At 49.4% G+C, this 12,230-nt stretch overlaps 1 protein-coding gene across 1 annotated transcript in view; it reads left to right on the plus strand.

Annotated features, from left to right (window-relative positions):
* The window catches only part of PLXNA4 (plexin A4), a 476,871-nt gene that overhangs the window by 75,859 nt on the left and 388,782 nt on the right, over positions 1-12,230 (plus strand). The gene's annotated exons all lie outside the window — the stretch shown is intronic.

Raw genomic sequence — 12,230 nt, forward strand, 5'->3', positions numbered from 1 at the left:
TTTGTAGATGAGACAAGTATATCCCACCTCTGGGGCTCCTTAGGCTCGGATCATCACCAGCTCAGGCATGCTGTGACCACTAGCACTGAGCTTATGAGAGTCAGAGCCGGAGCTGAATGTAGATTTCCTATCGGCACTTTTCTCTGTTCTGATTGGCTCATTGGCTGAAAGAGGAGGGGCTAGAATAGGCGGGAATTGTATGCTGTACATTCCGCGAGGACCAGGCATTGTTGAAGGCTGCATTGTGTGTGCTGTGATCCCAGACGTGTACGCACCTTCTTCTTTTTTTAAATTAATTTGATTTATTTTAAATGGAGGATAATTATATTACAATATTGTGATGTTTTTTTGCCATACATAACATGAATCAGCCACAGGTATACATGTGTCCCCCCAACAATCCTGAATCCCCTCCCACCTCCCTCCCCACCATATCCCTCCAGATTGTCTCAGAGCCCTGGCTTTGGATGCCTCACCTCGTGCACTGGTGTACCCACCTTCTTACCAACCACACCTGTTAGTCACCCTTCTGAGCGTAGAATAAAACCATTGGGTGATGGGGGGAGAGCTTAGAGTAAAACCACTACTGGGAGTAGGGGAGGCAGTCATTTCACATTTGGAGTAGATGTAGAACTTCTGAAGAGGTATGTTTTTAGCCCCTTGTGTCTTTAGGAAATGGCAAAATAAGATCAGAAGGAATAGGATGAGAGTCCAGTGAACACAGAGGAAAAACAGAGCTTGCTTAGAAAACTGCATTTGTTAGGCATCTTCTGTGTGCACAGTTCCATGGAGGAGATATGTCACAATGTCCAGAAGCAGCCACGGAGCAGTGCTGGGTGACAGAAGGGCTGAAGGAAACTGGAGGAAGGGGAGAATGAAGGGTTGGTTTGGGAAGCCTGCCCAGGGTCCTGATGGACAGACGACCTCAGGCTGCTGGGTGACCGCAGGTGCTGCGGGCTACACAGACTCCTGCCTCTCCCAGCCTAACCCACTTGTGACCCAAAGTGAAAAGCACCTGCCTTTCTATGGCTTGACTTCTGTTCATCTTCATGGTTGTTTTTTCTCAACCACTCTTCAAGTGACTTGGAAGGTTCAGCTATTGGCATCTTCTATGCCCTGTGTCTCTCTCCTTTCCCTTTTTCCTATTTATTGTCCATTTGAAAAATTATGAACCTTGTTTGAGAAAACCTATCCCATAATATTAGTGTAGGAGAAGAAAAGTCAGTTCACTCATCAGGTAGAAGAAGCATTCAGTTGTGTGGATGTAGTTCTTGACTCCTAGTCAAACTTTGATGGAATCCCATATTAGGAGAGGGTATTTGGACTGATTTAAGAAGTGCAAGTTTCGTTCATAAAGTGTGGCTGCTTGCCAAGCAGCCCTCAGAGGGCACTGGCACCCCACCCCCAGCATGTGGTGAGGTCGTTCCTCGGGGTACTGGGATTTGGGGTGATGGCAGGGGAGAGGAAGAGAAAGAAGGAACTCACTTGCCACCCAAAGTTTGTCTTTGGTGCCCTAGCATTTAGGCTCAGGCTGTTTTCTAGTGATGCATTTTCCAGAGGCTGAAATCATAAGATGTCATTTCTTCTTGGAGGTCCTGAAAAGCCAGGAGATGCCCCTAGTGTCACAAAGGGAATTGAAGAGGCATTGAAGAGGCACCATGAGCCAGAGAAGGAAGCAACACATTGAGGGGGCTTGAGGCCAGGGAATGGAGGGGACTCCCTTGTATCTGCTGAGCCCTAGAGACTTTGGTTTGGGCAGTAGGTGATCCACTCAAGAATCTATAAGATGGGTTTATGGGCTTCCTGGGTTGTGGACTGCTCCCACATGAAGACAAGGAATGACAGGCCAGATGCTGTGCTGTGTGTATGTTTATTACACACTCAGATGTAGGTCCCTGGGGGAAATGCCCCAAGAGTGTTTCCACGGGAAGGTGCTCAGAGATCTCCCAATCTGTATCTTTGTTCTGAGGCCCGACAACTTGAGTGAGTTGCACTAAGTCACATATTTTGTGTATGCATGGCAGAGACTGCATTTGAGGAGAAAACCCTTGCCTCTCGCCACCACGCTTGCACACACGCCCACACACACCTCTATACACATGCATTGCATGTACACAAGAAATACCCCCATGAGCTCACACACATGCTCCTTGTGTTAGAAAATAGTAAGTTTATGCTGTGTGCTTACTTAACAGCTAGTTCTTTTGAGATTAGAGGGGTTGGCTATTTTTGCTGCAGAAAACTTGCTCCTAGCCTGTCTTTTGGGGCGATGCTTTTGGGAGTAAAATCAGCGGTGGGGATCAGCCTGACTGCCCACAGGCAAGCATTTGTCTCGCCCTTGCTCCCTGCCACAGCACAAAAAGCAGAGTTCATCATGGGGAGTCTGCAGAGCTGTAGGTCCTAACATCCGCCTGGCGGCCTTGGAGAGAACAGAGGAAAGGCAGCTTTGCAAGACAGGCTAATGCCAGTACTGGGACTAATGGAGCCAGATAACAAGCTTTTGATTTTTCTTTGGGCTTTAATTAGCCTTTTCAAGTTCGAGGCAAGTTCAGGGTTGAGAGCAGAAAGGAGGAGGCCAGAAACTCCACACAGGGCTGGGGCTGTCTCCCCAGCCAGTCTAAAAGACCACACTGGCTTTTAATGCACAGTATCAGTTTCTTTTGATTCAGCCGATGCTCGAGTTACTTTGCTCTGGGGCTAGGCTACGCTTCTTTTGGCCTCAGCCCAGACCACACAGGTTTCACCCGCCTCAGCCAGGCCAGGCTCCTGAGCATTCCCATTGAGGAGCCCTCTCAGGGACACTGTTAGCAAACCCAGCTTTTCCCGCACTCTTCATTCTCAAGGCCATTGCATTCCTTTCCCTTATGCCTTCTTACCTTGAGGCAATGAGGGATGGGGATGGGACGAATTCTAGAATTTTGTTTTGTTTTGTTTTGTTTTGTTTTGCCTGGAGTCTGGGATTCCCTGGAGGCCTGAGAAGGGAAACACAATCTCAGATGACCTCTGTCCTGTGACATTTCAAGCAGGAAAGTGGAGGAGGGGTGTGTAAGGTACAGGAGGCTGACTTTAGGACTTATGCTTTGTAGGATTGGGGTCCCCTGTAGGTTTTGTCATAGTTACAGCTCAAAGAGCTTACAAAGTGGTTCATTTTAAAATTGAGATGAAATTGACATGTAACATGACACTAGTTTCAGATGTAGAGCATAATTGTTCAATATTTGTATATATTGCAAAATGATCACTGCAAGAGTCTAGTTAACAATCCATCACCGTACGTAGTTACATGTTTTCTTATGATCAGGACTTTTAAGATCTATTCTCTTGTGGCATTGACATATATACACTGCCATGAGTAAAATAGCTAGCTAGTCGGAAGCTGCTGCAAAGCACAGGGAGCTCAGCTCAGTGCTCTGCGATGACCTAGAGGGGTGGGATGGGGGGCGTGGGAGGGAGGCTCAAGAGGGAGGGGATATATGTATACATTTAGCTGATTCATATAGTACAGCAGAAACTAACGCAACATTGTAAAGCAATTATACTAAAAAACAAACCTCTACTCTGTTCAGTTCAGTCACTTAGTCATGTCTGACTCTTTGCAACCCCATGGACTGCAGCACGCCAGGCCTCCCTGTCCATCATCAACTCCCGGAGTTTACTCAAACTCATGTCCATTGAGTCAGTGATGCCATCCAACCATCTCATCCTCTGTCGTCCCCTTCTCCTCCCACCTTCAATTTTTCCCAGCATCAGCGTCTTTTCCAATGAGTGAGTTCTTTGCATCAGGTGGCCAAAGTATTGGAGTTTTAGCTTCAGCCAGTCCTTCCAATGAATATTCAGGATTGATTTCCTTTAGTATTGACTGGTTGGATCTAGTCCATGGGACTCTCAAGAGTTCTCCAATACCACAGTTCAAAAGCACCAATTCTTCAGTGCTTAGCTTTCTTTATGGTCCAACTCTCATATCCATACATGACTACTGGAAAAACCACAGCTTTGATTAGACGGATCTTCGTTGGCAAAGTAATGTCTCTGCTTTTTAATAAGCTGTCTAGGTTGGTCATAACTTTTCTTCCAAGAGCAACTGTCTTTTAATTTCATGGCTGCAGTCACCATCTGCAGTGATTTTGGAGCCCCCCCCCCAAAATAGTCTCTCACTGTTTCCACTGTTTCCTGATCTATTTGCCATGAAGTGATGGGACCAGATGCCATGATCTTAGTTTTCTGAATGTTGAGTTTTAAGCCAACTTTTTCACTCTCCTCTTCCACTTTCATCAAGATGTTCTTTAGTTCTTCTTTGCTTTCTGCCATAAGGGTGGTGTCATCTGGGTATCTGAGGTTATTGCTATTTCTCCCAGCAATCTTGATTCCAGCTTGTGCTTCCTCCAGCCCAGCATTTTTCATGATGTACTCTGCATATAAGTTAAATAAGCAAGGTGACAATATACAATGTAGATGGACTCTTTTCCTGATTTGGAACAAGTCTGTTGTTCCATGTCCAGTTCTAACTGTTTCTTCTTGACCTGTATACAGATTTCTCAGGAGGCAGGTCAGGTGGTCTGGTATTCCCATTTCTTGAAGAATTTTCCGCAGTTTGTACTCCCTTAGCAGCTCTCAAATATACAACACCGTGTGTACATGCTAAGTTGCTTCAGTTGTGTCTGACTCTTTGCAACCCCATGGACTGTAGCCTGCCAGGCTCCTCTGTCCATAGCAAGAATACTAGAGTAGATTGCCATTCCCTCCTCCAGGGGATCTTCCCAACCCAGGGATTGAACCCATATCTCTTTTGTCTCCTGAATTGGCAGGCAGGTTCTTTACCATTAGCACCACCTGGGAAGCGCATACAGTATCATGAACTGTATCACCATGCTCTACATTACATCCCAGGACTAATTTATTTTATAACTGGAAGTCCATCCCTTTTGTCCAGTGACTCGTTTTTAATGCACTCTTGTCCTAATTCCTTGAGCTAGAATACTTGTCCCATGGTGCTCTTCAGGCTTTTCTGGTCTCTTCCATTTCCTGGGATTCACATTTCTTCCCCTGAACTCATGCCTCCAGGACTCCGAGCAGGAAGCAGTATGAACCTGAGGACCCACCTCCTCACCAGGTCCCTGCTGTATTCAGCTGTACTCAGGGAAGATGAGGTCCGAGGGCCTGCAAGTGTGGGGCATCAGTGGAGCCACGTGTGGCCCATAGCCTGGTGACTAGGTGAGAGGACAGACTTTGGGCTGGGAATCTAGAGTCTTGATCTGTAGGGAGCAACCTGTTGTCTTTACTCTTGGAGAACCAGGGAAGTCTGGTTGAGCCCCCATCATGGATAAGGGCCAGTTGGCGAGAAGTGGCTTCCTCATGGGATTGTGTCCCAGTGAATGTCAGTGCATGTTGCAAATGCAAATCCCAGAATGGGCATCAGGTGTAGAGGCTGGGGAAGCAGCCCAGGCGCTTGCTGGTGCTTGGGGAGGGCTGGGTAGGGGAGGGGAGAAGAAACTTCTGCCTTTGCCTTCTGGCCCATTCCTTATTGGGTCCTGGTTTTTTTCCCCCAGCCTGGATGGAAAGAGGTATCCAAGAACAAATGGGCTGGTATCTGAAAATTGCTCTAAGGACCTCAGGAGGGCCTCAGCAGAGGATGGGTCCTAGAGGGATCGACCAGGCCTCCTCCTAGTGTGTCTTAGGATTTGGGAGACTGTAGACCAGCCTAACACCCTTTGCTGGTGAGCATCCAGGGTGAGGGTTAAAGATGGCAGTGTAATTTCTGTGTTTCTGCTACTTAGCACTGAGATGGTCTCTATCTTTGGTCCCTTTAAGGGCTACTGCCTGGTCTCCCCACACCCTCTTCTGTCTGCAGTTGGGGTGAGGAGCTCATAGCCCGAGGCTATTGTCATATCCCATGACCTGAGCAGGCCAAGGTAACAGCTCTCAGTCGCTTTCTGGGAGCACCAAGAATCCTGACCTGGAGTGAGGCCACCAGGCTGGAAAGTGTGCTGTTGGGCTCCAAGACCTTGTGTTCTTCGTGGGTAGAGAAGCCGAGCATCCTACTGCTCCCCAGGAATGGCTATCTACACCTCCTCACCCTTTCTTCAGCCTTCCGGGGTCACCTACAGAACACTAGCCCTTCTGCCTACAAATGAGTTATTGAATGGATGAAATTTTTATTAGGCCCTTGGCAATGTACTCTCTCCTGGCTGATGCCAAGAATCATGAAATGACATCAGTCTCTAGGAGCCTAAGAGTCCAGAAGGGAGATGCCTCCAAGCAGGTCATTATAGCCTCTGTGATGGGAACAAGGGCTGTGGCCCTGGGAATGACCATCACTCATGCCACTTAAGTCTTCCCTAAGTTTGGAACCAGTTGAGAAGTGGGTGTGGGAGTTAGGCAGCATCAGCTTTAATGCTGAGAAGGCTGGATGGGGCAGAAAACGTCAGTCTCCAACTCTTTGTGACCCCCTGGACTATAGCCCTCCAGGCTCCTCTGTCCATGGAATTCTACAGGCAAGAATATTGGAGTGGGTTGCCATGCCCTCCTCCAGGGGATCTTCTGAACCCAGGGACTGAACCTGGGTCTCCTGCATAGCAGGCAGATTCTTTACTATCTAAGCCACCAGAACTCAGCTGCTTAATCTCCGCCTCCAAGGCTTGAACTTAAGTGACCGTCCAATAGTAGACATTGGTCCATGGGGCAGAAACTATGACCAGAATTCCCGCTTCACCCCTGTCTAGCCTCCAAGCAGAGTGTGTTGGCCTCTGAGCCACCTGGCAATCCCACTGGAGTCCTTGTGGGGCCTGACAACATATAAAGGGCTTCATCACCTCCTTTTCTTCTCCCAGCAGTTCTGTAGGATAATAGGGAAGGCAGACATCCCATCTAGTTGAGGAAATGGAGGATCGGAAAAGTCAAGGACTTCACTGAAGGTCATGTAATTGGTGGAGCAGAACCTTCTATACATCCTAATTCTCAGCCTGGGGCTCTTTCCACTGGTGTTTCTCGATAGGGCCGTAGTGGGACCTGGGGCAGGGGGATGATTGGTGGTGCTGGGTGCTTGCGTTGCTGGACTATAGAGCCCTACATGCCCACGGGACTCTGCAGTCACTGCAAAACCAGGAAATCCCTCCCGTTTCCTGGAGCCCCTGTTTGAGACCTGTTGCCAGACCAGGCATCTTCTCAACTTTGGGGTTGACTTGCCAGTCCCTCTCAGACTCACAGAGGCACTCGGACTGAGCTTTTCATTTTTAACCCCAAGCTTCACTTCACATCAGCAGTGGAGGAGAACCCACTGGTGTGTGCCGTCACTCTGACTCACCACTGCTCTCGCAGGGCAGCCCTGGGAGGGGACAGGGTCACTCCCTGGATGCGGGCTGGCCTCCCTGCCCGGCCTGGATGGTCACTCAGTGAGGTCTGGCGCCTGGGATCCTGACACTCCACCAGAGTCCGTATCCGGAACGGCCAGGCAGCCACCCCAGGCTCCGGGGGCTGGATTGTGCCCATCTGCTCGGGCTGTTTTCTTTTCCTGTCGGCAGGAAGGGCGGCTCCGACTAGATGGGTGTATCCTGTTGTTTATGGCGCAAGGCAAGGCTTTCTCTTTCTGCTCAGCTGAAGTCCTCTCTTAGACCATAATCTCCTGCTCCTGCGTGCCCCTCATCCCTCCTTCCTCAGCTCTAATACATTCAAGACTCACTCACACACACACGCACACACACTTGCACACACACACACACACACTGGGACCCAGCCCATATACCACACTCAAGTCCCCCTGACAGCACACATCACAAATCTCCTTTCACATCGGTGCAAGCCCTCACCCCTCACAGCCCCATGATCTCTTCTGGTTTAGCACTGGGGGCCTGCCACGTTACAACTCCAGTCATTATAGATTCAAGCTTCTTCCCCCTCCCCACGAGAAGGCTTCTGTCTCAGGTATTCAGCTGAAAAGGACACCTACTTCTTTCTCTTTGGGAGAAAGCATTTGCAATAAACGTTACATCCCGGCCAAGAGCATGCAGGGCTTTGGGTCCCTGATGGTGGCCAAGCTGTAGGTGATGAGCTGGACCTGGTGAGAGGAAGGGGCTTGAAGCTGGCCTCCTAGGCTGGGTGTGACTTCCTAGGAACCACTCTGGAGCCCATCGGGCCAGCAGGGAGGGTGATGAGATCCAGGAATCAGGCCTGCAGATGTTAACACAGACACCTGGCACGGCCACAGGGTGGGGTTTGCCCAGTGGGGGATTAGGGCATGGGGCAGTCTTGCCATGTCTTCACACTGAGATCCTGACCCTGACTTCATGAAGCCCCCAGAGGCGTGCACTCTGGTGCACACCCACACGTGCACACACATCCTCTCTGCCTGGATGTCCGACTCACACTGCCTGTCCCCTGTCTTTTCCCTCTGTTGCTCTCTCTGCTGTGCTTCACTTTCTCACTTACACTCATACTCTGTGCAAGACATCCCTGAGGCTCCCCGTTTCTGTGATGGATCCTCCCCCACACCCCCACACCACACACAGCAGCTCACACCGCAAGTACAGCTATGTACCCACGCCCGTGTACACACACACTTGTGCACACACACCCCTAGACGGTGTGCAATGGCCCAGCCCAAATCAGCAGCCGAGCCTCTCATTCGGTCAGCACACAGACCAGCCCGACTTATCCATCCAGTTCTGCCTTTCCTTCAACTCCTATCATCCTCTCAGGGTGGCGTCTTGGCCAGGATGCTGGCCTGCGAGCTTGGGTCTTTGAGTCTCAGCCAGGTCCATCTCATGAGAGGTCACTGAGCTGGTGAGCGGTTTCCCTTTTGCTTTGAATCATACATTTCATCTTTTAGAAGGAGGCGATAAAACCATATCCCTTTAATAAAGTATGCCGAGATTCCTAGGGAAAGAGAAATACAGAGACATTCATAAGTGATGATAGACACAGAACACCTTATATTTGTAGAACACTGAAATAGCTCATGGCATCATCCGTATAGTCTCCTTGGGTTACAGTAACCACCTGAGGAGACAGAAAGGGATTTCATAATATTGCTGTGCTTTCATACTTAATGTTTTTTTTCTCCACCGATGTCTGCTTTTGAGAAATTTGGGCTGTGCCAGACCCAGATGTTATGTTCGGAATCCCAGGCCTGGAGCGTGCCCACCCGCCTTCCCTGCCATCCAGCACATGATATGAATACAAAGTCAAGGCCTTTGAAGGAGAGGAGACATTTCCAGCTAGATCCTCCCTGCGGTCACCTTCCTGTGCTCCTCTGGTTTTTGTAAGGCAGAAGGGAATGGCTCCACGTTGGCACACGGCGCTGGTGTCACCTCATTTACAAAGTTAGTGGAAAGAAGGAAAAAAGACAACTCACGGAGTTCTCCATTCAGTCCCTCAATTTACATATTTTTTTTTAATTTTTCCTAGTGAATTGGGCCCTGCATGCCTTCTGCATATATGAAACGGCATCAGCGGGGGGAGAAGAAAGCCTGCATCTTTTCCCAGTCTCGGTGTCATTACTGTGTCTCTGTCAGTGTTCCAAAATATAATGGGATTTGTTCGGCTGATTTATCCTGCGTGCCGGCAACATTATCCAGACCCACACTCGGGCCCGAGGAGCGAAGAGGGGGAAGATGCATGGCAACGAGACTGGGGCTAATAAAATTTATTCCTCCTAACAAGGGAATGACCTCCTCCGTAATTCAGCCTGGCGAGCGGGGCCACTGCTTCCCAGCACCGGCCAGAAAACACACAAACTTAATCATTGTGGTGTGCCCCGCTCCAATTACCGTTCCGGTGGCGGCTCAGGTTGTCTGCAGTAGACAGGGAGAGCAGTGGGGATGTGGAATTGATGGTCTGGGGATGGGGAGGTGGCTCTTGGTCCTTGACAGGCAGCCGCTGGGGACCTCTGAAGCTTAAGGTACCCAAGGAAAGGGACGCACGTGCGGGTTTTGCTTGGTGCCATTCCAAGGCCTTCTTCGATCTTTCCCAGGGGTCCAGCTTTGGCTTCTGCACTGAACCCATCGTGGAGGTTACCTGCAGAACTGGACTAGTGGAGTTTCATCCGTGTTTCTCTTGCTTGGCCAGCCTGAATCTCTGGTCATGGTGTCCTGGCCCTTTGCTTACCCAGAGGGAGGAACCTGGGGCTCTCAGCAGCTGAGCTAATGAGGAGAAGGTCAGGGCTTTGATCCCTGGGGTTCCTGACTTGGAGCTGCTCTTTGCCTGCCATGCTCAGCAGTTCCTAGGAGGGGTGCATTGCTATGGCTCGCCATTGGTTACAGCCTGGAGTGGGCTTAGTGTTCCTCTCTTGGGAAAGCAGCTCAAATTAGTGGCATTAGTTGCCTATTAGAAAGATAACTTGTTATCATGATGAGTGAATGGCCACTTAGACGACCCGTGTTTTGGTACCCATCTCTGTGAGATGCTTAGAAACAGGGCACATAGCTCGTTGGGAATCTCGGTGTGATTCATTGGGCTCTTTTTCCAACCCCAAGACACTTTTCACAAAGCCCCTTCGATAATGTGTTGGTCTAACCAGGTTACTGTGACTGCGGTTTGCTGGCTTCCTCTCTCTTTCTCTGCACATTCACTTCTCCTTCAATCTCATTGAAAAAGACACAATAAAGAGCCGTTCTGAGATAATGTGTTAGTAACTAAGTGGACGAGGTCTCCTTCATGCTCTTTTCTTGACATCTGGGCTCACGGCCGAGGTGTGGGGCCAACCTTTGCCTCTACTGGGGTTTCTCTGGCTCTGAAGTGAGTTTGACTGCCTGGGATCAGCCTGGGCCCTGGGCAGAGCTTCAGACAGGGTTAGAAAGTATGAAAAAGAGGAAAGTTTATGAAAAACAGTAAGCAATCGTAGGGCGATATTGTCTGAGTTTTTGGATCTCTTTGTTTTAGAAACAAGTGCTCAAGGCACATGGGAATATTTTATGGCGAAACAAGCTTTCTGATGAGAGTAACCTTAAGCCAACCAGAGCCTCCCCATGAGGTTCCTGCCTCCCTGAGGACTCTCCCTGCTTCCCTCCCTGCCTGCTGTCAGAGGGCACACAGAGTCGTCTCCAGGGATAGATATGCTGTGGGCATCAGAGCCTGGCACATCTATGAATGCCGTGGGGTCAGCGGTTCTATTTGAGATCTGGCCCCAATAAGTGGGGATCATTACTTTCCTGCACTGCAGAGATATACAGCTAGAGTCTGTATTTAGACATGAGCTACTGTACTTACCTGATCAATATCTCCCTTTATAAAGGAATCCCGCATGTGTAATTCACCTAGTCCCTGTTTCCTGTGGAGCTCTACTCTGGTCAGCTCCCAGTATATGTGTGTGTGTGTAAGTGTATTAATTAGTGGGTACATGTTTGGGGCCGCTGAGCATGAAGAATCTAAAGACCTTTACTCTTCCACATCAACAGGCACCTCTTTTTCTTCTAACTTGTGTTTATTTTATAAACTTCAGCTTTCCCTCTCCTTAGGGACAGGTTGGCCCAGGAAAGGAGGAAGCCCACTCTGATGACTGGCCAAGGGCCTCCTCCAGACAGGAGGTTCGGTTTCTCCCAGAGATCACAGAAGGGCAGGAGGCTTTTCCTGGATGGTAGCAAAAGAAGTCAGGCCTGTCCCTCCAGCAGCCTCTCTCATCCTGGCATGTTGAGAGACCAGTTCCCTGATCCTGGTCCCTTTGGCGCCACCCTCCAGCACCCTAGAGGAAGCCTCTATGTAATACCACTTTTTTTTCCCTCCAGACTGGGAATTTGGGGTTCTGGTATCTATTTCTCAGTACCTTGATAGAACACGAGAGGTCATTTTTCTCTTCTGTAAAATGGGGCTGTTCAATTCTAAGCTCTGGGGTCAATTTCCTCTAAAATTGTACAATGTGTGAAAGCATGGCCATGCCCTGTCCTGGATGGAGAACCCACAATTGACCCCCAGTGTTGCCTCTTCCTTGAAGCCTTACTGCCCCCCTCAGCAGTCATGGTCCCACCCTCTGTCCCTCCAGCCCCGGTGCACAACTGAAGCTGGGCATACATGGCCTTGCCTAGTCATGGACCTGGTCTGCAGGTCCTCTAAGCCATCTTTCTATTGTTAGGTCCTTACCTGCTGCTTGGTGCCTAGTAGATCCTCCTAAACTCTCTTAAGCAAAGTAATCAGCGAGGAACAATAAATACTGCTGTCTTCATTTAGTGCCTCAGTGTCCTCTAGTGGCAACGGAGAGCTCCAGTAGCACAAGAGACCAAAAGTTGGATGGAAAAAGGCCCAAC

The sequence above is a fragment of the Bison bison genome, unplaced genomic scaffold (assembly GCF_000754665.1).
Source record: "Bison bison bison isolate TAMUID 2011002044 unplaced genomic scaffold, Bison_UMD1.0 scf7180017864530, whole genome shotgun sequence".
Lineage (NCBI taxonomy): Eukaryota > Metazoa > Chordata > Mammalia > Artiodactyla > Bovidae > Bison > Bison bison.